The 27339-nt window shown below is 40.3% G+C and overlaps 1 protein-coding gene across 1 annotated transcript in view; it reads right to left on the bottom strand.

The window, feature by feature from the left end:
• Mettl24 (methyltransferase like 24) overlaps positions 1-27339 on the bottom strand; it is a 127435-nt gene that overhangs the window by 1543 nt on the left and 98553 nt on the right. The window lies entirely within an intron of this gene.

The raw sequence follows: 27339 nt of genomic DNA, 5'->3' as shown, positions 1-27339 counted from the left end.
TAGCTAATCAGGTTATGAGAGTCAGCTTCCTTCTGTTGGACTTGCACAAAATCCATTGGAATAATAGGAACTGAAATACCTCCTAAAAGAAATGGAAGCAGAGTGGGCATGGCTTAGTGGCAGAGCACTTTCCTAGCTGACAGGCACGGGGCCCCAAGTTTCAATGACAGCACCATTAAAAAAAGTTACCAAGTTGCTAGTATGTGCCCAACCCCAGACTAAGAACTTCCCTGTGCAACCTCCGTGTAATTATGTATCAGCTAATGAAAGTGTAATTCTGTTGTGACTGTGCTGATCGGAATGCAATGCCCTCCAGAGGCTCATATATTTGAATGCCTGATCATCAGAGAGTGGCACTACTTGAGGCACCTTAGGAGGTGTGGCCTTGTTGGAGTGGGTGTGCCTTTGCTGGAGGAAGTGTGTCACTGGGGATCCAACCCCAGCTAAATGATATATTTTATTAGAGTTGCCATGGTCATGGTGTCTCTCCAGTCCTTGGTTACCATTTATGAAAACAGACTCGGTGAGTAACCCACTCCAATCCCACATCTGGACAGGCAGTGGCAAAATATGAACAGCCTGTGGCTGTGTGTGTGTGTGTGTGTGTGTGTGTGTGTATATATATATATATATATATATATATATATATATATATATATATATATACACACATGTGTGGAAGCCAGAGGTCAACATCAGGTGTCTTCCCACCTTACTATTTTTTTCTCCAACTTATTACTTTTCAAGATGTGGTCTTTTGTTGAACTTAAGATTCATGCTTACGGATGGACTCCGGACACCCCACACCCAGCACTGGGGTTACAGATGTCACCATGCCTGCATTTCTGTGGGTGCTGGGGATCTGAACTCAGGTCCTCATGCTTGCAAGGCAGGCACTTTACCAACTGAGCCATCTTCTGTCCAGATCCCCAAGGGTTCATAACCATTAAAGAATATTACCCTTCCAGGAAACCACAAAAGGAAAGTGTAACTCTGTTCCAGGAAGTTTTGGAGTGAGTGTGGGTCAGTGAAGTGCTTAAACCGTTATTACTGATTCTTCAGAGTACTTTTCAAAGTGGGTAATTTCACCACACAGAGGAAGTCTGACAGCATCAGACACAATAAATTCTGGGATGGAGGGAACACTCGAGGGCACGAGCCAGGAGTCCGGAGCACTGCAGCCCCAGGAAGCTACTGGCCAGAGTCACTAAGATCTGGCCCTGCAGATGCAAGACCCTCTTTGCTGGTTTATAAACATGGATGGACACCAGTCTTGCCCAATCTCTTTTGTCAGTGCTGTCTGGTGAGTTTTCCAGATGGTGTTGGAATATGAGAGCCACAGCCTTGGAGGCCCTCCATGGGGGATTTCAGAGATATATGGAGGAGGAGAAGGCGCAGAGACATCACATGTAACTGCTAAGAGGGCTTTGCCTAACACCCTTGCTTGGACTTCCTGGAACCAAAAACCAAGAGGCCTTAGAAAAGTCAGTGACTGTGAACTGGCTGTGGGACAGTGGTTTCAAAACAAATGGAAAAGGTGAAAGCCAACATTCTTCTGCATGGAGATAACTGAGCAAAGATAGGTTTTGTGGGAATATGGGGCAGGCTAAATTAATTCTCATGAATGAGACCTGAGGGAATGAGCTCACCCCTTTTTGCATCTCAGTTCCCTGGCGCTCCTATAGCTTTGTTTAATCTTCGCAGGTTTAGACAGAATCCTCTTGGATTAAGGGTAATTAAGCTAACAAAGGAAATGCTTAATCAAAATTTCACAAAATGTCTTCATTGGTACCTAAAAATTCAAAGAGCAGCATGTGCTGTATTGAGTCACATAGCCAAGAATTCTGTAGGTTCCCTATAGACTTATTTTCACCATAGTTTTCTGAGAGTTTGGATACGATGAATAAGATAAATAAATTAAAATGTGAAAAGGACAGGGTAGCTCAATGGAGCAGGTTGCTTAACAAACCTGAGGAAATAAACAAACGAGGAAGGAAGGAAGTCAGGAGTGGGTGAACGGGGAGGCAGGATAAAGTCCATTAACTTTATATTGACCTAAAATCTCTTCTGGTAAAGATACAAAGGAATATATCACATATGGTCCAGGCACATTTAAGAGTTGTATTTATATGTGCATGTGTGCTTTGCCTAGATGTATGTGTATACATGTGTATATGCTTGGTAACCCATAAAGGTCAGAAGAGAGCATTAGAACCCCTGGAACTGGAGTTTAGGTGGGTGCTAGAAATCAAACCTGGGTCCTCTGCAAGAACAACAAACACGTGCTCTTAACTGCTGAGAAATCTCCCCATCCCCCTGATGTATCTTAAGTAAATTATCAATCAGAACTCATAAGCAGCTAGAAAAGAACCAAATGAAGCTGAATTATAGCAAATGTGTGCTTGCTCTAGAAATCCACCTTTTTCTCATTTGGTGAAAATCTCTTCTAAAGAACAAGCAGTATGCAAATCAGACAAGACTCCACCATTGACCACAGTCCCCACTCTAATGTGAACTGTCCAGGCCGATCTTGTCGCTCAGCCTCTGGGGGGTGGGGCATGGAGCTGCCCACAAGCTCTTTCCTGCCTCCCAACCTGAGAATACAGACAACCAAAATGCAGCGAATCAAAAAAACTTTTCTCTCCCACTATGCAGTTCCTTTTTCTTGCATTTCAGAAGACCCCATTACCATGAACTATTTTGCAAATTTAATTTACATTATTACTGCATAACGCAGACAATATTATTGTTATTATAAAGTACTAAAGATTTCTGGGTAAGATATGCCACTTTTAAGATTCTAATCCCCGCTTGCAACAATTATGATATCCCAAATCATGCAAATGAGTATATTGGGATTAACAAGTGCCAAGTTTAATATAGTTGGTTAAATCATGTTTCTTGAGCAAAACAAGTAAGTGATAATGTCTAGTAAACTCTGCAATAATTGAAAACATTTTTTTATAGAAGAGTCTCAAAGATGGTAGAGGAAACAATCTTGTCTGGTATAATTTCAAAGGTATCAAAGAGCTTCTGGTATCAAATATTATTTCCTCTCCTTATGCTTCCAAGATCCCATAAGATGCCTTTTACACAGCTTTGTGAAGCAATGAGAATTTTTAATTTTAACTGGATTAATATGTGATACTTCCTGGCAACATCCTCGCCCAGAGTGCACATCTATCCCTAGACTGATGCACCCAGGTCTGCAGGGAGACACTGAGGGGACGGGGTGTGCATGGGAGTGGGCTTAGGCCCAGTGACTTAAACCCTGAACTTTGTCACCTCATTGTTACAACATCTGAAAGTCCATGCGTCTCCCTGAAGGAGAAACTGCTCCTCCCCCTCTCTAGGCTCAACAGCCTTAGCTTCTGCATCAGCCGGTCTCTGATTCCACCGTCTCAAAGGATTCTCTGTGTGCCTTTGTGTTTGCGTCCAAGTTCCCTCTTTTCATACAGGTGTCGGCCATCTTGGATTAGAGCCAAGCATGTTCTTATGACTTCATTGTAGGTAATACATCTGCAACGACGCTATTTACAATCAAAGCCACATTCTGTAGTGCTAGAGAAGCAGGATTTAGTCCAAAACATTGCTCAAGGCAACAGTTGCAAGAGGGCTTTTGCAAGACAGGTTGTTTAGGAACTGCTGCTTAGACAGGAGGTCCTGTTAAAGAGAGCCAAACTAGCAACTAACCAAGGCACTTATGACCATTATTCTGCCAGGCACTATATCAGCCAAGACTGGCAGCTTCATCCTTGCTAAATACCCAACCCAGGCAAGTCAAAAAATCTCAACCAAAATCACCATGGAAACATGCCCACATCCTGTCCCTTGGCTCTTTTTATCATGTAATCATGTACAACCTTTTGGGGGCACTTTCCTACAATCTCTCTCCATTCCTCTGTATGACTTCCAGGCTCACAGCATCCTTTCATCTATAGGTCTCCATCTAAGATTATTCTTTAGCAGGTCTTCCAGCAGGGTAAGCAGATCTTGTTCATGCTGGCTAGCTTTGAAGAAGGCAATAATGGGAGCTACACCTTTCAAGTCAAACCTAGTCTCAATGTCAAAATTTCACTGCATCTTATCAGTCAAAATAAATCACAAAGCCAGCTCAGATTACAGAGAAGGCAATAGATTCTAGCCAATTCAGGAAGAAGGGGCAAGCAGAGAGAGAAAGGGAGAACTTGTTCATGGCCATCTTTGCAAATGATTGGCCCCAGTGATTAAAAGCAGTTGTACTATATGCAAATCATAGAAATTGATGTTTAGTAGGTATAAGCTAAGGAAGAAATAAACAGGAAAGCTTTCATCCATTAGAATCCAGTGATGGCTAATCCTGATGTTCAGCTTGACACATCTGGAAAGAAGGACTTTTGCATTCTGTGGGACATTTTCTTGATTGTTATTGATGTGAGATGCCCAGTCCACTGTGGGCAGTCCCATTCTTACTCAGGTGGAAGAAATGTGACTGCATATGAGTCTGCATGCAAGCCAGTAAGCAGTGTACCTCCATGGTCTTTACTTCAGTTTCTGTCTCCAGTTCCTTCCCTGGCTTCCTCTATGATGCTATATAACCTGCAACCCAAATAAACCCTCTCCTTCCCAAAATTTCCCTTGCTCATTATTTTATTACAGCAGCAAACAAACAAACTAGGTCAATTATTATTAAGAAAGTAACATTAATTTTACATGGCATTTGTTTACACAGATATCTTTTCTTGGAAGGTGAGAGAGAAAACTGGATAGCCAATGGATTAGGATAACTAATAAAGAAAATATCAAGGCCAGGCATGAGGACAGACTGCTACATTGCCCCAGCACTCCAGAGGCTGAGGCATGAAAATTGGAAGTTTGAAGCCAGGTTGGGATCTATAGCCTATGCTACATTAGCAAGATCCTGTTTCCATTTAAAAGAAAGAAAGAAAAACTAAGAAGAGAAACCAAAGCATGTTTTATTTTTTAAGTGGTTAATTTCCTTTTATTTCACAAGAAAAATATTGAAAGGGCTACTTGACAAACCATAGCACTACCTGTCAATGCTATGGACATCTCTAACAAGAAAAAAAGCATCCAGTGGTGGTCCTTTTAATGCAGGCCTGTGTCCTCATTGCATAACAAATGGTCACAGATTTGAGGACATCGTAGTTGAAGGAATGAAGCATTTTCTTTAAATTACCATGTACTTGATAACCACCATACAAACACAGTTAATGGCTACTGAAACCTGAGTGATTTTTGAAATAAAACCTGAAGATCTACATCCTGGAAGACTGAAGCCAAGGAAACAACATGCCAATTAGTGTTCATCTCTGGCGTTTCTTTGATCTCTTTACAAGGTGCAGTAGAGACCGGGGGAAAGGCACACAGGAAGTGTGGCTACTCATGCTTAGTTGAGTTGGGACCCAGGCACACATTGTACCAATCAAGACAATCATCTAGAAAAATTAAATTGTACTAAAAATGTGACACAATGGAAAGAATATTAAACATGAATAACTCATCAGTCCAAAAACCACTTAGTATGTGCCAGCAATGAGCTTTAGGCATACATGGTGATGGGATAAAGGAAAAATCAGATCAAATCAACAACAACTAAGTGTTAAGAATACATGTGGATTGGCACCCAGAGCTGACCCTATGCCACAGCTCTCCATAAACAAATACCACCAGGAGACACCTGGTCTACCAGGAGTGCTAACACACCTGTGAGCACAGGTAAGACCACCACTTCTGCTCAAATTCCTGGCCCAAGATGGACCCACCCAGAGCCATCAGGACACAGGAACCAAGGAACAGCCAGGGATGGAATCCTTCCAGTTTCTGTCTGCACCCGGGAGCTGAGCTTGTGCCATAGCTCTAGATACCCAAATTCCTCCCAGAGAGAACTGGTATCTCAGGAGTGTTGACACACAAGAGTGCAAGAGGGACAAGCTACAGTCAGAGAAAGCAAGACCAGCTAACACTAGAGATAACCAGATGGCAGGAGGCAAGCATAAGAACATAAGCAACAGAAACCAAGGTTACTTGGCATCATCAGAACCAAGCTCTCCCATCATAACAAGTCCTGGATACAACACCACATCATGAAAGCAAGATCTGGATCTAAAATCACTTCTCAGGATGATGATGGAGGACTTAAAGAAGGACATAAATAACTCCCTTAAAGAAATACAGAAGAGCACAGGGAAACAGCTAGAAGACCTTAAAGAGGAAACACAAAAATCCCTTACAGAATTATAGGAAAACACAAATAAACAGGCAGAGGAATTGAATAAAACCATCCAGGATCTAAAAATGGAAATAGAAACAATGAAGAAATCACAAAGGGAGACAACCCTGGAGATAGAAACTTAGAAAAGAGATGAGAAATCACATATGCAAGCATTACCAACAGAATACAAGAGATAAAAGAGAGAATCTCAGGGTCAGAAGATACCACAGAAAACAATGAAAAATAGTCAAAGAAAATGCAAAATGCAAAAAGCTCCTAACCCAAAACATCTAGGAAATCCAGGACACAATGAAAACACCAAACCTAAGGATAATAGGTATAAATGAAAGCAAAGATTTCCAACTTAAAGGGCCAGTAAATATCTTCAACAAAATTATAGAAGAAAACTTCCCAAACCTAAAGAAAGAGATGCCCATGAACATACAAGAAGCACAGAACTCCAAATAGACTGGACCAGAAAAAAATTCCTCCCATCACATATAATCAAAACACCAAATGCACTAAACAGAAAAAGAATATTAAAAGCAGTAAGGGAAAAAGGTCAAGTAACATATAAAGGCAGACCTATCAGAATTATACCAGACTTCTCACCAGAGACTATGAAAGCTAGAAGATCCTGGGCAGATCTCATACAGACCCTAAGAGAACACAAATGCCAGCCCAGGCTACTATACCCACTAAAACTCTCAATTATCATAGATGGAGAAAACAGGATAATCCATGACAAAACCAAATTTACACAGTGCCTTTCCACAAATCCAGCCCCACAAAGGATAATAGGTGGAAAATACCAATACAAGGAGGGAAACTACACCGTAGGATAAGCAAGAAATTTATCTTTCAACAAGTCCAAAAGAAGATAGCCACACAAACAAAATTCCACCTGTAACAACAAAAATAACAGGAAGCAATAATCACTTTTTAAAAATATCTCTTAACATCAATGGACTCAGTTCCCCAATAATAAGACATAGACTAACAGACTGGATATGTAAACAGGGCTCAACACAGAAAAGGCACCTCAGCAACAAAGACAGATGCTACCACAGAGTAAAGAGCTGGAAAACAATTTTCCAAGAAAATGGTCCCAAGAAACAAGCTGGAGTAGCTATTCTAATATCAAATAAAATCAATTTTCAACCAAAAGTTATCAAAAAGAGATAAGGAAGGATGCTTCATAGGGGTCAAAGGAAAAATCTACCAAGATGAACTCTCAATTCTGAACATCTATGCTCCAAATGCAAGGGCACCCACATTCATAAATGAAACTTTACTAAAACCCTAAGCACACATTGCACCTCACACAATAATAGTGGAAGACTTCAACAACCCACTCTCTGCAATGGACAAATCCTGGAAACAGAAACTAAACAGAAACACAGTGAAACTAACAGAAGTTAAAAACTAAATGGATCTAACAGATATTTATAGAACATTTCATCCTAAATCAAAAGACTATACCTTAGTCTCAACACCTCATAGTACCTTTTCCAAAATTGACCATATACTTGGACACAAAACAAACCTCAACAGATACAAGAAGATTGAAATAATCCCATTCACCTTATCAGATCAGCACTGACTAAGGCTAATCTTAAATACCAACAAAAACAGCAGAAAGCACACATACACATGGAAGTTGAACAACGCTCTACTCAATGATAACTTGGTCAAAGAAGGATAAAGAAAGAAATTAAAGGCTTTTTAGAATTTAATGAAAATCAAGACACATGAAGCCAAAACTTATGGGACACAAGGAAAGCAATGCTAAGAGGAAAACTCATAGGTCTGAGTGCCTCCAAAAAGAAACTGGAGAGAGCATACTAGCAGCTTGACAGCACATCTGAAAGCTCTAGAACAAAAAGAAGCAAATACACCCAAGAGGAGTAGATGGCAGGAAATAATCAAACTCAGGGCAGAAATCAACCAAGTAGAAACAAAAAGAACTATACAGAGAATCAACAAGACCAGGAGCTGGTTCTTTGAGAAAATCAACAAGATAGATAAACCCTTAGCCAGGCTAACTAGGGGGAACAAAGACAGTATCCAAATTAACAAAATCAGAAATGAAAAGGGAGATATAGCAACAGTAGCTGAGGAAATTAAAAAAAAAAATCATCAGATCCTACTACAAAAAGCCTATACTCAACAAATTGGAAAATCTGGATGAAAGGGACAATTTTCTAGACATGGACAATTTCCTATACAGATACCATATACCAAAGTTAAATTAAGACCAGATAAACCATCTAAACAGTCCCATGACCCCTAAAGAAATAGAAGCAGTCATTAAAAGTCTCCCAATAAAAACAAACAAGCAAACAAGCAAACAAGCAAGCAAGCAAGCAAGCAAGCAAACAAACAAACAAACAAACAAACAAACAAAAAACAGGACCAGGTGGGTTTAGTGCAGAATTCTATCAGACCTTCAAAGAAGACCTTATACCAATACTCTTCAAAGTGTTCCACAAAATAGGAACAGAAGGAAAACTATCCAATTTATTCTATGAAGCCCCAGTTATGCTGATACCAATACCACACAAAGACCCAACAAAGAAAGAACTATAGGCCAATTTCTCTTATGAATATTGATACAAAAATACTCAATTAAATTTTCCCAAATAGAATCCAAGAACACATCAAAAGGATCATCCATCATGATCAAGTAGGCTTCATCCCAGGGATGCAGGGATGGTTCAATATATGGAAATCCATCAATGTAATCCACTATATAAACAAATTCAAAGAAAAAAACCCACATGATCACTTCATTAGATGCTGAGAAAGCATTTGACAAAATTTAACCCCTTCATGATAAAATTCCTGGAAAGATTTAAGGCCCATACCTAAACATAGTAAAAGCAATATACACCAAACCAGTAGCCAACATCAAAGTAAATGGAGATAAACTCGAAGCATTCGCACTAAAATCAGGGACTAGCTGGGCGTGGGGGTGCACACCTTTAATCCCAGCACTTGGGAGGCAGAGGCAGGCAGATTTCTGAGTTCGAGGCCAGCCTGGTCTACAGAGTGAGTTCCAGGACAGCCAGGGCTACACAGAGAAACCCTGTCTCGAAAAAAACAAAAACAAACAAACAAAACAAAACAAAGCAAAACAAAACAAAACAAAACAAAATTCAGGGACTAGACAAGGCTCCCCACTTTCTCCCTACCTATTCAGTATAGTACTTGAAGTACTAACCAGAGTAATTAGACAACAAAAGGAGGTCAAAGGGATAAAATTGGAAAGGAAGAAGTCAAAATATCATTATTTGCAGATGATATGATCGTATACTTAAGTGATCCCAAAAATTCCACCAGAGAACCTGATAAACCTGATAAACAACTTCAGCAAAGTGACTGGATATAAAATTAATTCAAGCAAATCAGTGGCCTTCTTCTACTCAAAAGATTAACAGGCTGAGAAAGAAATTAGGGAAACAACACCATTCACAATAGTCACAAACAATATAAAATACCTTGGTGTGACCCTAACCAAACAAGTGAAAGATCTGTATGACAAGAACTTCAAGTCTCTGAAGAACAAAATTGAAGAAGACCACAGAAGATGGACACTAGGCACCAAGTTGAGAGCAGCACTTGAGTAGATATGACATTTCTGCTTTGATAAGACTTCATTATATTTATTTACGTTAAGAATACAAGTATGCTTAGTAAAATGTCAATAAGTATTCAGAGGTACACTTCAATTATATGAAGTTAAAATTACAATTAACTCTGTTGAAGAAACAGATAGAAGCAACACTGGGTTTGTCCTGAGTACTTTAGACATAATTTTAAGCCCAAAGAGCAAGACTCTCCAACAATTTGGAGGCTACAAACATCATGTTCCAATTTGTTGAAATTATCTTTTTCCACCTTGCAAAGAACTCTGATAGTTACGTGAGCCTTCAAGAAGGGACGTTTCTCCTAACTACACAGAGCTACCTAGCATGAACTAGGCTAGGTGCAGACTTTGGCCAGTTTTCATATCCTAAATTGTGGCATAGGTGAAAGGACATTAAACATGAAGAATTCATCAGCATAAGACCATTTAGTAAGTTTGAGGTAGGTTAAATATTAACATTTTATTTTTATAAATTAAAACTCAAGTACTCGTATTGTTCATCATAGCCAGCAGGAGGCCAGTTGTGGTCAAGAATAGCATGTCCTCTGATCTTTCAAATTAATTGTGTCTGATACACAATAATAGTTTTGTTGTCGTTGTTGTTGTTGTTGTTTTTGTTGTTCTTGTTGTTTTTTGTTTTTCTTGTTTTTGTTTTTGGGTTTTGTTTGTTTGTTTGTTTTTTCGAGACAGGGTATCTCTGTATAGCCCTGGCTGTCCTGGAACTCACTTTGTAGACCAGGCTGGCCTCCAACTCAGAAATCCCCCTGCCTCTCCCTCCTGAGTGCTGGGATTAAAGGAGTGCGCCACCATGCCCGGCTGTCGAACATAGTTTTATGCCAACTTGACACAAGACAAAGTCATCAGAGAAGAGGGAATATTAATTAAGTAAATGGTTCCATAATATTCAACTGTAGGCAAGTCTGTGGGGCATTTTCTTTTCTTTTCTTTCTTTTTTTTTTAAAGATTTATTTATTTATTATATGTAAGTACACTGTAGCTGTCTTCAGACACCCCAGAAGAGGGCGTCAGATCTTGTTACGGATGGTTGTGAGCCACCATGTGGTTGCTGGGATTTGAACTCCAGACCTTCAGAAGAGCAGTCAGGTGCTCTTACCCACTGAGCCATCTCACTAGCCCGGCATTTTCTTAATTAGTGATTTTTGTGGGAGGGCCCAGCCTATTGTGGGTGGTGCCATCCCTGGGCTGGTGGCCCTGAGTTCTATAGGCAAGCAGGCTGAGCAAGCCGTGAGAGTAAGCCAGTAAGCAGCACCCCTCCATGTCCACTGCATCAGCTCCTGCCTCCAGGTTCCCAACCTATTTGAGTTCCTTTCCTGACTTCCTTCACTGATGAACAGTGCTATGGAAACATAAGCTGAATAAACCCTTTCTTCCCAAGCTGCTTTGGTTTTGGTGTTTCATTACAGCAATAGAAACCCTAAACTAAGATGCTATCACAGAAATTTTTAATTCTACAATCAATCAACAATGAGTTATATCCATTTAGAATAATTTACTTGCCCTCATTACAGATTTATTTACATGTAATTGAACTGTGAAATTAAAAACAAGCACGGTACTATATTGCGCTTTTGCCTTTACAGGGAGTAAGCAGTATGACCATTGGTTTTGAGGTATAGATGCTGTGTACAAAGCAGTATCTACAGTAATTTGAGACCACAGATATAAAAATGGAGCCAATATCTTAAAAATGGTGTGTGGATCCAAATGAGAGGAGGATTTGGGCTCATTGAAAATGGAGGGCAAAATAGCATCAGCAGATGCTATTGACCCCAATATGTTCAACCCTGTCAACTCAAGGAAAGAGCTGTATGGGAGTGGCAAATCTGCCCCAGTAGAGTCTTTGAACATCTCACTACAACCACAGGGAAACAGGAATTGATATTTCATTTATGTAACACCTAGAGCAGTAAATACCTAAATATTGTAATAGGAATAAAAAGTGCTTTACCTGATACAAATTAATGTAATAGTCACAAACCTAATTCTCTTAGTTTACTGTAATTACCTAAAATTACTTACTAGATTTCACCTTGACAGAGCTTCCTCGGTGGGTCCTTTCAATTATTTGTTTAATTACAGTGTTCTTTAAGTAGGCTTGATCCTTAGCATCATACAAAGACACCATACACACACACACACGCACACACACACACACACACATGCACAAGTCCTTTTACTTAAGCAAATTCAAAGAATGCCAACGATGATGTACATGCTACATGAAGAGAATAGCCAATGCCATTAGTCAAAGAAATGAAGAGCCAGGTATAGTGGTTGTAATTCCAATACTCAGGAGGCAGGAAGATTACTGTTAACATGAGTTTCAGAGTAGCCTGGGCTACAAATTGAGAATGTTCTCAAAAAAAAAAAAAAAAAAGGCAAATACAAGAAAACAAATTGTAAAAAGAAAGAAAAGAAGAATGTGTGGTGGAAGAGCTAGAGAGGGTCTCGTATACGCTGTGTGGAAGCATCACCAATCAATAAAACAAGCCTATGGCCAATGAGCTGAGGCGGGATTTGAGAAAGAGAAGGAGGGTTGGATTCTGGGATAGAGTCAGGCATGGGAGACTTTGTCTTGGAACTCTAAGGAAGATGATAACATAAAACAGAAGGAGAGATAACTCACAGAATAGGATAAATAGGATACTGAAGCTATGAGCTAGTGGGGGAACAAGCCAAAGTTTATGGCCTAGGAATTTATTATTAAATAATTAGTCTCAAAGTCATTATTCTGGGGACAAAGAGGCCAGGTAGAAGAACTCACAGTAATAGGCAGAAAGAGGTAAAAGCCAGAGAATTTTATTCTAATTGTCCTAAAGTTGAGTGTGGGAGTAAAAAGTCCCTACATTTAGCAAGTTTACATAAATTATATTAATTGTAATTTTCATAAAAGTCTAAATGAAAGGCATGGGTAGAGCAAATGATATGCCTAAATATCATGTCTTATGTGCACAAGGCCACAGAGAGTCATGGGCACAAGCAACAAAGGAAGGACCCTAATCCTATGGCCAATTCAACAAAGTGTGGTGTGTTGGTTAGGTTTTTGTTACTACTCTTCTATGTTGCATTGTATTGTTTTGTTTCTTGTCGACTTGATACAAGTTTGAGTTAACTGTGAAGAGGAATCTTCAGTTGAGAGAATGCCTCCATCAATCTGGCCTACAGACAATCTGTAGTCAATTTTCTTGATTAAAGAGAGATGTGGGATGCTTCAACCCAGTGGTGCCACTCCCAGTTAGGTGGTCCTGGGTTGTATAAGAAAGCAAACTGAGCAAGCTATGGGAGCAAGCCAGTAAGCAGCACTCTTCCATCGTCTCAGTTCCTGATAGAATTCTGTCTTGCTTGAGTTTTTGTCTTACCGTCCCTTCATGATGAACCATAATTTTAAAAATGTAAACCAAACAAACCTTCCTACCCAAGTAGTTTCAGTCACTAGTGTTTATCACAGAAACAGAAAGCACACTAGGACATTTGGTATTCTACAAATCCATTATAATCCAAAAATAATAATTTTTAAATTGTGTGGTGTGCATGTGTGTATGTGCATGTGTGTGCATGATGTCCATGTGTGTAAATGTGTGTCACAATCACATGTGTGGAAGTCACAGCACAACTTTGTGGAGTTGGTTCTCTCCTTCCACTTTTAAGTAAGTCCCAAGGATCAAACTTGGGTTACCAGGCTTGTTTGACAAAAACTTTTACCTGCTGAGCCATCTTCTACCCCTTAAAACTATTCTTAATACAGACGCTGCTAAGACATACCAATTCTTCATATGAACTCTTGTGCTTCTGTTTGGCACATGATCTACTTTCTAATATGTGAAATAAACATAGACATTTGAGAAAGGTTGTTCAGAAGTCTTGGATTTACAAAAATGGCCCAATGGAAGCACAGTTGTTCATTCTCATGGATATCACATCCACATCTTCAAGAGTGAGTACTATCCTAGGACTAGAGCCAGTGAGAAATGGCAGTTAACAACACCCTTTAAATACTGACATACACAGGTTCAGATCCAAATGAGCAAGCATCACCCAAGTAAACTATGAAAGCTAGGATAGGCTTAAGTCTATTCAAGATAAAGATAAAGAAGCCACTTGAATCTTTTGTGCTTTTTCTTCTTATGTTTGAATAATGGACTCTTCTTCCAACGTGTAGTCTTTGAGTTCTGTTTTATCAAAATCAAAAGGAAAATACAAAAGAAGTAAATACAGCAGAAGATGTATGAACCAAGAGAAGCATACAAAGGCTCAATCACAATGAAGAAAAGCCCAAACATTGAAATGGTAAAATTTTGGTTTGGGGTGATGGCTCAGCAGGTAAGAGCAATGGCTGCTCTTTCTGAGGACACAAGTGACACCCACATGATAGCGCAACCATATGTAGCTCAAGACCTGGGGAACCTGATGCCTTCTTCTGGCCTCTGAAGGATGGAGAGGAAAGGAAAGAGATCCCTGAATAAAGTTAGGGGTCTGAAAGGGAGTGACATTATTGTAAGACTACTTCCTGCTGATTAGGGGCATTAAATTCCTTAGGGACAAGCTTGGTCTTCACTCTCAGGATATCTAATTTCTTCTCACACAACTATAAATCTGGACCATCTCTAAATTTAGAGAAAGACACAATTTTAGCCCTAATAATAAAATATGTATTGTATTTTGCAATGCTTTATCTAGAAGCAACCATTCTCTTTACCAATATGTCAAATACACTCTTGTCTCTGTTTCAGTAAGTGTTTCTCCTCTGTTAATGGCCATCTCCAATTTTAGTTAGCACACATCTGAGCCACCAAATTAATTGAAGGTAAGTCACTGAGACTATGGGAGATGCTAATTTCAACTCATACGCTTTTCTAGAATGTGACCTTGACACTCCTTTCATTAAGAGATAGCCTCAGGTTGATCCCTATGGTGAATTTTGTACAATCACAGCCTGTACAATCACATAGGCCACACACACAGATGGATCCTAAGCTTGCTTTGTGTTCTGATATTGTTTTCTTGAAAGCCTTATTTCATTTTGAACAAGAGAATCCTCATCTCATTTTTACTGAGCCCCACAAATCATGTAGCAGGCATCCTTGAACCTGCTGAGCTTATGACTGTATGGATGCATATACCTTGCTATAACACCTATCAGGGCCACAGAAGGTACTGCAGCATCCGCCTTCACTGATACCTTCATCTTAGAAACTAGCCACTGTGCAAGGTGTGCAACCTGCTCTTCAGGTTGCCATGTTCTGAGAAAGTCTAAACAGTCCCTACCAGAGAGATCAGGTGAGGAGATCAACCTCAAACCAAGAGTCAAATACCTGACTTCAGCTACAGTAGAGACTGAGTCAGATCTAGCCAGCAGAACTGTGGTGGTTTGAATATGCTTGGCCCAGAGAGTGGCACTATTAGGAGATGTAGCTCTGGTGGAATAGGTGTGACCTTTTTAGGAAGTGTATCACTGTGGGGGTTGACTTTGAGACTCTCCTTCTAGCCATGTGGAAGCCAGTCTTTTCCTGTTTGCCTTAAGATATAGAACCCTCTGCTCCTCTAGTGCCATGACTGCCTGGATGCTGCCATGATTTCTACTATGATGATAACTGACTGAACCGCTGAACCTTAGGCCAGCCCCAATTAAATGTTGTCCTTTATAAGAGTTGCCTTGGACATGGTGTCTCTTCACAGCAATAAAAACTCTAACTAAGGCAAGAACCATTCCTAAACTTTACCTCACATGAATGATGATCAGTTGTTAAAGTTTGTCAGCTGTCTCATTTATGCAGCTATCAATAACTAGAACTAAACATTTAAACTCAAACAAAAGAAAAAGATTTCTAAAACTTATAAGAAAGAGCTTAAAAGTTTTCTTCTAAATACCAATCAACATAAACACTAAAGATAAAACATGTGTGAGTATGTCTAAAACACAATTTTAAAAAACTAAACTAAACTAAACTAAACTAGAGTCAATGCTTTGCCTGTGCTCTGCCTTCTGCTGTGTGCGGAATGAGCCCAGCACTCGAATGTCACTTGAGAGCTGCACCACTGAGATCCCCCAGTCTCCATTGTGTGTTGTAATGTGTCAGATCATGAATGGGTTTCCACATGGGTGAATTTCCATCTCAAACATTTTCTCCAGCTAAGCCTCCCGAGTCCAGCTGAAGTAATGAGGGCTCTGATAGAAGTCACAAGGTCACACACGCCCCTCACTGAGAGTCGCTTCCCTTTAATTTCATATTTAACGTTTTGAATCTCTAGAGCAGAAGAAAATCACTTTGCATAAGAACACTCCTGTTTATTTTTAACGTTGAAAGCTCCCATTCATACCTTTGTAAGGTTTTAGGTCTTTATCATGGTTTCTCTTATTTGATCAGTTCATTAAATTTCACACAGATTTCTGTTTTTCACAAATCTGATAATGTTCCAAATGGTTGTGATCAATAAACTTGCAGCTCAGACTTTGAACATGTCCTGTGATTTCCTTGACATAAATTTCTGGAAGCAGAGGATTAATCTTATTTTCTCTGCTGGCTCTGCACTAGTGACAATGGGATCAACTAGGTGTGCTAAGACTCAGAGCAGACAGACTGGACTGTAGAGACCTGTCATTGTCACAGGTCATGGCTCCTTCTCTTACCTCGAAGCCATGTAACACTCTTGTTCCTCCATGTATTGAAGATCTCAAACACACTGTGAGGACGCCATCATTCGATTACACCCTCAACCCTGTTCAATGGAGTTCTAAGCTCGCCTGTGTTCTTATGTTACTGGGTGACACAGAAATTTGAATGTCTTTAAAAACAAACAAACAAAATGGGTCAATTTTAGCTAAATATTTGGTGTTATAATATTTATGACTTGTGACTTGAATCACCTGAACAAAGATGCTTCTGATGTACATTGCTCTATACTAAAATTTCAAGGTATAGATTATTCTCTTTCAGCCTGGAAAACATTCATTCAGTTTTAATTTGGCGACTTCTATCAATAATGAAGATTACTCATTAATCAAAATCTGGGGTGAGAACCTGAAACTGCATAAGTGATATCGATAAATTGTCATTACAAACCACCAGCTTACCACGCACCTATCCCAGACAAGGGACAAACCACACAGGCGGCATTTTACCTGCGAACACATCTTTCCTCATTAGCAGCTGTCTGAGCATGAGACTTAGATCACACACAGGGAGATATTTATGGACATTCTTCATTTTGTGAAAGATTCATGAAAAGAAGTATAGAAACTGAGTTTTGTAATTGATCTCATATTTTAACTGCCATTTAACTCATCATGTATTTATGAATATTTTTAAAAATTGAATTATCATGAATTATTTACATCTCAAGAAATCAAGATATATTAATTCCCTACAATTATTACAGTGTGGGTCAATATTCAATCAGGATATACAAGTATCAATTCTTCCTTCTTTTTAGTTTAATTAAGAAATGTTGTTATTTAATGATAAAGTAAATCTAAGCTTCTATATATCAAGTCTACTTAAAGGAGGATAACTATACACATAGAAAATTGATGCTAAATGCACTAGGAAGTGATCTTACTATAGAAAAATAGGACATATGAGCAGGAGGATTAAAAGTCTCTTCTGGAGCCTTAAACTCACTAAATCAAGTTCAATTAACACTGTCAGCTGCCAGAAATGTAACTGCAAAATTTCTGCCACCACTAGGGACAGAAAGACAAGAATTTCCCTGCACATAATGAGAAGCACAAAGGGTCACACTAAGCTAATCTGAGACCAATTCTGAACTAATAATAAAGGGAAATATTTTATGTGGTAATCAGTTCTCAGAAATGACCTCTGCAGGGAACAGCGCTCTGTGGGTTTTAAAAGAAATGACATTTACAAAGACTTCCTCCAGATATCCAGCTTGATAGATTCCAGTCTGAGGCTAATAGGCAAGAACCCACTGCCTTAGCAAGGGGATGCTAAGAATGGCCCCAGATGCCCGTTAGGGACGAGCAGATGGCTAAGTCTATGACAAGTCAAGAAGTAGAACCAGGATACTGGAGACCGAATAGTAAGGGACCAAGCAGCAGGCTTTATTGTGGTTGCATCCAGGGACCAGGAGAAAAACAAAGTCAAAGGGCCTAGGAGACTTCCAGTGGTTAAGACACTTGTCTCACAAACCTGCAGATCTGAGTTCAGAGCCCAGAACCCACATACAAAGCCAGGCATGGCCACATTCACCTGAAAGCACTGAGGGATAGAAGCAGGATCCTGGGGACTTGATGGTCAGCAAGTCTAACCAAAAGAGCAAATGTTGGGTTCAGTGAGAGACCCTGCCTCTCTCTGAAGATGAACAGTAATACTTGAAGTCCTCCTCTGACCTCTGCAAATGTCTGTGCATGTGCGTGCGCGCGCGCACACACACACACACACACACACACACACACACACACCTCTGCCCATCCCGCACCAAAACAAAGTAGAAAGGACAGAACCAAGGACAGAGCCAGGCAGCTTACTCCTCCCCATCTCCTTGGGCCACTGCAAACAACATATGCACCTGCCACTGTAAGTTCAAAGTTCAATGCCTAAAAGTTGCATTCTCTGGTTCGTCTATTCTTCCAGCCTATTGCATTGATGCAAATATTCTGAAGTATTTCTAAAATGAGAAGAAACTTAAAAATATGCATCTATAGAGAACTAAGTTCCTAGGATTTAAAAGGAGATAGTGTTAAACATTTACAAGCACTTAGTTTTGTCCATATAGCCAGCTTTCCCAAATAATGCAAGCTGAATTTAAATGAATAGATGTATAAACAATAAATAATCAAGTAAGCAGCCATAAAAACACTCTCCAGAAAGATAACACGCTGGAGCCTGTGGACACCAAACGTGACCCAAATGCAAGAAGGCAAGAATGCCTAGCACTGATTTACACGGAAACAAGATAAACTTACTGAGTTATTAAGACTATTAAAAAGGGTATTTTTAAATCTGAGGAGAAATGCTTCCTTTGAATGAAAATAAGAAAGGGGTTAGCTGCGGATGAGCTCTAGAGATAGATGCTGAATAGGTAAGAACAGATACGCGTGTGTGCGCACAGCTGCAGACAAACGCGTCTATAAAACACGCAACGGAAATGCACTGCTTGAGAAAATGACATAAAGATAATTTCCACTGGGCTCAGTAGAGGAGATAAAAGAATTTGAGAATGCTGCTCATCTCTGTTGCTTTGTAAAGTAGCCATTTACCATATGTGCCAAGCACATAACGGTTCTTCCTGCGTACCCCAAGTGCTCTGTAACTGCACATGGCAAATGGCTACCGTGTTAGACATGCTCCATTTCTAACCAGAGGTTCCCTGGGGGTGCCGTGCGGAGTACTGTGTGCCCCCCAGAGGTTCACTGGCGGTGCCGTGTGGAGTACTGAGTGCCCCCCAGAGGTTCACTGGCGATGCCGTGAGGAATACTGTGCCCCCCCCCAGAAGTTCACTGGCAGTGCCGTGCGGAGTACTATGTGCCCCCCAGAGGTTCACTGGAGATGCCGTGAGGAGTACTGTGTTCCCCCCAGAGGTTCACTGGTGGAGTACTTCCTGTGAGTACACTGTGCGGAGTACTGTGTGTTCCCCCACCCCTGCCCCATCATCTGGAGGGCTTCAGGGAACAGTTTCTGACTTGTTAGATAGATACAGTGTGAGCTGAGTATTTGTATTTCTCACTGGAGCCAAGCTGATGGTGATGTTGCTGGTCCAAGGACAACACTTGGAGAATCTCTGATGATGACACTGGCTGAGCTGTTCCTGTCACAGATGCCTGAGACTCTCATCCTCAGTTCAACCGACTTCATCCTGTCTCATGAGCAAATGCAGGAAGGTGTTTGCATGTGGGTGATACCTGGCCTTGGAAGACTGATGGTGGTTTTACAACCAACTGTTTTTTACATTATGATTCCATCATGTCAATGTCTGCTAAGTTCACAGGCTTTCAGTGTGAGAGTTGTATTCCCTGGAACTGTGTACAAAACTGCATTTGCACACATGAACCCTTTTTTATTAACAGCGTAATGGCTGGGCACCTTGGATCTCGGGCAGACTGGCAAATCAAACTGTCTGGGACAAGTTACCTTCTCAGTGACTTGGAGAAAAACAGCAGAGTCCATACCATAGGACCATTTGGGGGCTAAACAAGAAATACACCTCAAACATCTCCATATATGTCTGTGAGGACCTGGAGCAGAGTCAGGTCCATCAGTGACAACACCTCCTGATTTTTACTAGTTCTTCATAAAAACTGAAATCCAAAAAAAAAAAAGTTAGGAGTATCTGATTTTGAGGGAACGGGCAGATCTCCCAGTGGTTGGGGACACACACTTTCACAGGGCTTGAATTTGGTTCCCAGCACCCATGTCAAGCAGTGCACAACCACGTTAACTTCAGAGGATCTCATTCTTCTTTCTGGACTCCATAGGTATCTGCACTTATACATTCACAGACCTACCCGGACATACAGCCATATACACACAGTTAAAACTTTAATTTTTAAATGAGTGTCTGATTTAAGGCAACTTCAAAATGTGCTTCCTATGCTTCATAACACCCATGTTTAGGTAGATAACTCAGAAGCAATATTAAAATTTGCTACAGGAGTTATACAGAAGCATTTTAAACATGATAGCCATGAGTCATCTATACATGACACACTGGCAAGTGAAGACAGTTTCTTCAACTACATATTTATCTGACAGGAGAGAAAAGTTCTGAGCTCGATTGTGAGCTGATGGTTTGGGTTTGAATCCCCAGCCTCTAGCACACTCCCAGGGATCTGGAAGGTGCTCCACTATATCTGGGTGGATGAATGAGTGGATGGATAGATGGGATTCTTATGGATAGATGGGTGATGGATAGATAGCTGCATGACTAATGCTCTTCTTGTATTCTGTTATAGATTAAAGCCTACTAGTCTAGGCTTTGTGGACATCTGGCCCAACTTCCTCATTTAAAAGATAAAGCCTAGCTGGGCAGCGGTGGCCCACGCCTTTAATCCCAGCACTTGGGAGGCAGAGGCAGGAGGATTTCTGAGTTTGAGGCCAGCCTGGTCTACAGAGTGAGTTCCAAGACAGCCAGGGCTACACAGAGAAACCCTGTCTCTAAAAACAAAAACAAAAACAAACAAACAAACAAAAAGATAAGGCCTAAATGACACATTTAAGATCACAAATTATTTATTCTGTGATAAAGCCTAAATCTCAAACATGGCTCAAAAAGGAGATGAGAGGAGAGGGGAGGAGAGGAGAAGAGAGGAGAGGAGAGGAGAGGAGAGTCAGATAGAAAGGAGAAGGGAGGGAAAGAGGCATGAAGAAAAAGGAGGGAGATTTAAAGACCTAGCCAGGTGGTCAAGTTAAAGACAGTCATATTTTAGTAGGATGCACATCTTCTTTCTTCTCACAGCCTCCCTCTCTGCCAAGAATCAATTTGTACCAAAAGCACAATCTGGTGTTTTCTAAACCTATTTTTGATCAATATAAGTTTTTATATTAATACATGGAAGTTTCATAAAATTCTCTGAGAAACACATTTATACATTTACAAAATGAGAGATATATGTGTATATATATATTTATATATAATATATATTATATATATATGTGTGTGTGTGTGTGTGTGTGTGATATTTCAAAGGTACCTAGTCCAGTAGAGCTGCTGCTTGCGTGCACATGTCCTTTTTTCTCTTTCTTCCTCTGCAACAAGCCATTGATTTACAGATGACTCTAACTTGGGTCCTCTGCAAGAGCATCTTGTTCTCTTAACTGCTGAGTGATCTCTCAGCACATTTAAAATTTTTCACATTTATTTTAGCTTTGTACTTATGTGTATGCCTATGCCTGTGGGAAAACTCTGCTCATTAATGTCAAAGTCTACCATTGTTCAGTTAGCATTTTGGGGCTCAGCACAGTATGGAGGACTCCTTTCATTGATGACAGGACTTCCCCTTCTCTGACCTTATCTGGAGAGTTCAAAACCTCCCCACATTTCTACCTATGGAATGTCATGTAGCCTTGGTTAAGATTACATGTTCAACTTCCTTGCTTCAAATAAGAACTCATTCAGCTAGCACCGGAGACTCCTGAAATGCCTCCTCATGTTAATGAGGCATTTCAGTCCCTAAGCCTTCAGCCAATGAATGGCCTTTCTTTCTGGATGTTCCAACCCCTGGAACATCCGTCAAATTACATAAGTCTTGAATAACCCCCAAGTAAGGTTGATCTGCCTTCATGTCTTTTTCACATACACACGGAACTTCCAAATCCCCTCCCTGTTGTCTCTGCTCCCTTTGCCCACATGGACCAATATCTGCCAATGACACACAAGGGTAGGGAGAGTCACATGTGCCCTGGGAAAAGGCTTTGTTTCCTAATTTCTCAATAGTTGTGCAATAAGGCAACAAAATTCTACCCAATAAGATAAAACTGTCTTGTGAGATTTCCAATGAGTGTCCTTACTTAATGTGCCTTCCGATCTTTGCTGGGAGTGAAATTGCCGTGGTGGAACCTTCATTTCTGGGCCAAGAGAAAAAGGGTTATATTATAGTGATGAAAGAGAAAAGATAGAAGCAATGGCCCCCATGACCTCCATATGAAACAAGCCACCCAGGTCTAGACTTTATGTAAGGGGAAGACATGTTTCTGTCATTTAAGCCACTGCTTTGTTTTTTATTTCCAAATGCAATTCAACTTAATCTTACATATATGAATCACATGCTACTATTCTTGGCTACCTTCCAAGAGTGGGGTGCATATTTTGAAAGTTGTGCACAGCTGAAGACTTCCATGAAGAAATAGTGGGCATCAGTGCAACAGGCTAATAATTTATATCTATTAGAAGTTATTGATCCCCATCTATTACAGTTTGGATATAAAGTGCTCCCCCAAAAGCTTGATTTCCAATGAATAGAAGTACTGAAAGATGATTGAATCATGAAGGTGTTAGCTTCACCAGTAGACTCCAGACCCACTGGTAAGTCCACACTGAATGGGCTTAGTAGGAGCTGGTGCCTAGCTGACAGTTTACAGGTAGATTATAGATAGAATGCCACTAAGGGCATATGAGTCCCTGGTTCCTTTCCATCTCTCTTTTTCCTTCCTGTCTGTCATGAGGTGAATAGCTTTGCCCCATCCCTACATGCCCCTGACTTTTGGTAACCCATAAAAAATGCAGCCATGTCACTAGGGTCTGAAACCTCTGATACCATGAATCAAAATTATTTTTTTTCTTTTAAAGTATTTTCTCCGTCACACACAAAAATAAACTCAGCACAGAAAATCAGTACCAAGAAGTGGGGCCATTGCTTTGACTATCCCTAGCTGTCTCAGTTACCATTCTATTCCTGTGAAGGGACGCCATGGCCAAGGTAGCTTGTAACAGAAAGCATTAAATTGGGGGCTTGCCTACAGTTTCAGAAGCTTAGTCTATTTCCATCATGGTGGGGAACATGGTAGCAGGCAGGCATGGCATTGGAGCAGGAGCTGGAAGCTTACATCTATCCACAAGATAGAGAAAGAAAGTGAAAGTGATTGGTCCTGATGTGAGCTTTTGAAACCTCACAGCCCACCTCCAGTGACGTACCTCCTCCATCAAGGCCATATCCACTAAGCCTTCCCAAATAGTTCCACCAAATAGGGACCAGGCATTCAAATAGATACCCTACGAGGAGCATTCTCACTCAAGCCACCACACTGACCATATTGTTCAGAGCCATCAGAAAGACTATAAAGAAAAAAAATCAATACATGAAGAAAGACCACAGAGTTTAGTGTCTGATTATGGTAGGAGTGTAGAAGACCAGAATGCCAAGAGGAATGTGGTAAAGATTGAATTATGAGGGTTCATTTAGAAAAAAACATGGTATTGGGGATTACCATGCCTGTTACACTGTGGCATGAAATTTTGTCTCCATTTTGTCCATGTCCCGAGACTATGTGGAGGCCAACCCAGGAAGTTCCAAGGCAGCACTATTATGGCTGACTTCTTTGGGCCGGATTTATAGTGAGAACTAGGAGCAAATATCCGAACAGAGGGGATTTTAAAGCAGTTTAAAAAGTGACAGGCAGGGCAGTCCCACAGCACCCAGAGGAAACTCCACTCCCAGGCTCTCTAACACACCCAGGATCACAGGATCAGAGGTGCCCCGAGCAGACCTTGAGTGCTAACTCTGCAGCCAGTCCCATGACACCAAGAGGCAGCTCCACTCCCAGGGGCTCTAACATGTCTAAGATCACAGGGTCACAGAATCACAGGAGCTTGGCCACACCAGGATCTCAGGGTCCCAGAGGCAGCTTGACTCCTAGGAGCTCTGACACAACTAGGATCTCAGGATCTCAGGATCCCAGGATCCCAGAATCACAGGATCACAGAGACAACTGAAATCTGAGGAGTACTGACACAGCCAGGATTACAGGAATAACAGAATCCAGTCAGATATTTCAAGGTCAGGTAGCACTAGAGATAACCAGATGGCAGGAGGCAAGCATAAGAACATAAGCAACAGTAGCCAAGGTTACTTGGCATCATCAGAACCCAATTCTCCCACCATAGCAAGTCCTGGATTCAACATCACACCAGAAAAGCAAGATCTGAATCTAAAATCGCTTCTTATGATGATGATAGAGGACTTTAAAAAGGACATTAATAACTCCCTTAAAGAGGAAACACAAAATTTTCTTAAAGAATTACAGGAAAACACAATCAAACAGGAAAAGGAAATGACCAAAACCATCCAGGATCTAAAAATGGAAATAGAAACAATAAAGAAATAAAAAAAAAAAGGGAGAAAACTCTGGAGACAGAAAACCTAGGAAAGAGATCACGAGTCATAGACAGAAGAATCACCAACAGAATACAAGAGATAGAAGAGAGAATCTCAGGGGCAGAAGATACCATAGAAAACATGGACACAACAGTTAAAGAATACGCAAAATGCAAAAAGTTCCTAACCCAAAACATCCAGGAATTCTAGGACACAATGAGAAGATGAAATCTAAGGATAATAGGTATAGAAAGGAATGAAGATTCATAAATTAAAGAGCCAGTAAATATCTTCAACAAAATTATAGAAGAAAACTTCCCTAACCTAAAGAAAGAGATGCCCAAGAACATACAAGAATCCTACAGAACTCCAAATAGACTGGACCAGAAAAAAATTCCTCCCATCACATATAATCAAAACACCAAATGCACTAAACAGAAAAAGAATATTAAAAGCAGCAAGGGAAAAAGGTCAAGTAACATATAAAGGCAGACCTATCAGAATTACACCAGACTTCTCACCAGAGATTATGAAAGCTAGAAGATCCTGGGCAGATCTCATACAGACCCCAAGAGAGCACAAATGCCAGCCCAGGCTACGATACATACACAGCAAAACTCTCAATCACCATAGATGGAGAAAACAGGATAATCCATGACAAAACCAAATTTACACAATATCTTTCTGTTAGGAACGACCTTGTTTGAACATTTACTGCCTTAAGTGCTTGATGTCATAAAGTCTTGGCCTCTGTGGAAAAGTACTAGCCCAGCTGTGAACCAATACACATAGATCCTAAAGTCAGTGGTGAACAAATAGCTATAAATCTTGTGGATAGGTGTCTAATAACCCATTCTGTTCTGATCTTCCTGCTGAACTGTTTATCCAGTCAATCCTGTTCCTGGGAACAGGTGCATTACCCAGAGACAAAGTGACCCCCCCTCCACTCCCTTCCTGCTCCTATGAGTCTATAACCTGTGTGGGAAAAATACAAATTTGTCAGCTTGAACAGGACCTCTCGTCTTGCTGTCCGTTCTTTGTGTTTCTTGTCCCCCATTCTCAGCACCCTCATGGCAGCTCAAAATTGTCTATAACTCTAGTTTCATGTGATCTAATGCCTTCTTCTGGCCTCTGTGGACACTGGGAACACACAAGATACATAGACATACATGCAGGCAAAACAGCCATACACATAAAATAACAAAAATTTTAAAAAAGGAAATAAAACTGATGTATCAGACTAAAGCAATTTCAAAACCCGGCAAGGGAAACATTAAACAACCTGGCAGCTAGGTACATGGTGCCTCCCAAGTCCCTGTTCAACTGTCCCATGGGACAGGACATCTTTGCACAAATCCAGTCCTACAAAGGATAATAGATGGAAACCACCAACACAATGAGGAAAACTACACCCTAAAAAAGCAAGAAAGTAACCTTTCTACAAACCCCAAAGAAGATAGCCACACAAACATAATTCTACCTGTAACAACAAAAATAACAGGAAGCAATAATCACTTTTCTTTAATATCTCTTAGCATGGATGGGCTCAATTCCCCAATAAAAAGACAAACTAACAGACTGGATAAGTAAACAGGACCCAGCATTTTCCTGCATACAGGAAACACACCTCAGTGACAAAGACAGACACTACTTCAGAGTAAAAGGTTGGAAAACAATTTTCCAAGCAAATGGTCCCAAGAAATAAGCTGGAGTAGCCATTCTAATATCAAATGAAATCAACATTCAACCAAAAGTTATCAAGAAAGATAAGGAAGGACACTTCATACTCATCAAAGTAAAAATCTACCAAGATGAACTCTCAATCCTGAACATCTATGCTACAAATTCAAGGGCACCCACATTCATAAAAGAAACTTTATTAAGGCTCAAAGCACACATCGCACCTCACACAATAATAGTGGAAGACTTCAACACCCCACTCTCTGCAATGGACAGATCATGGAAACAGAAACTAAATAGAGACACAAGGAAACTAACAGAAGTTAAAAACTAAATGGATTTAACAGATATCTATAGAACATTTCATTCTAAATCAAAAGAATACACCTTCTTCTCAGCACCTCATAGTACCTTCTCCAAAACTGACCATATAACTAGTCACAAAACAGGCCTTAATAGATAACAAGAAGATTAAAATCATCTCATACAACCTGTCAAATCACCAGGGTCTAAGACTGGACTTAAATACCAACAAAATCAAAAGAAAGCACACATACACATGAAAGCTGAACAACGCTCTACTCAATGATAACTTGGCCAAGGAAGAAATATAGAAAGAAATTAAAGGCTTTTTAGAGTTTAATGAAAATGAAGACACATCATACCTAAACTTATGGGATACAATGAAAGAGGAAAACTCATAGCTCTGAGTACCTCCAAAAATAATCTGGAGACAGCATTCACTAGCAGCTTGACAGCACATGTGAAAGCTCTAGAACAAAGAGAAGCAAATATACCCAAGAGGAGTAGATGGCAGGAAATAGTCAAACTCAGGGATGAAATCAACCAAATAATAACAAAAAGAACTATACAAAGAATCAAGAAATCTAGGAGCTGGATCATTGAGAAAATCAACAAGATAGATAAACCCTTGGCCAGACCAACCAGAGGTCACAGAGACAGTGTCCAAATTAATAAATCAGAAATGAAAAGGGAGACATAACAATG

The sequence above is a fragment of the Mus pahari genome, chromosome 9 (genome assembly GCF_900095145.1).
Source record: "Mus pahari chromosome 9, PAHARI_EIJ_v1.1, whole genome shotgun sequence".
NCBI classification, from domain to species: domain Eukaryota; kingdom Metazoa; phylum Chordata; class Mammalia; order Rodentia; family Muridae; genus Mus; species Mus pahari.
The sequence above is the reverse complement of the archived record's forward strand: the minus strand, read 5'-3'. Positions and strand labels throughout refer to the sequence as shown.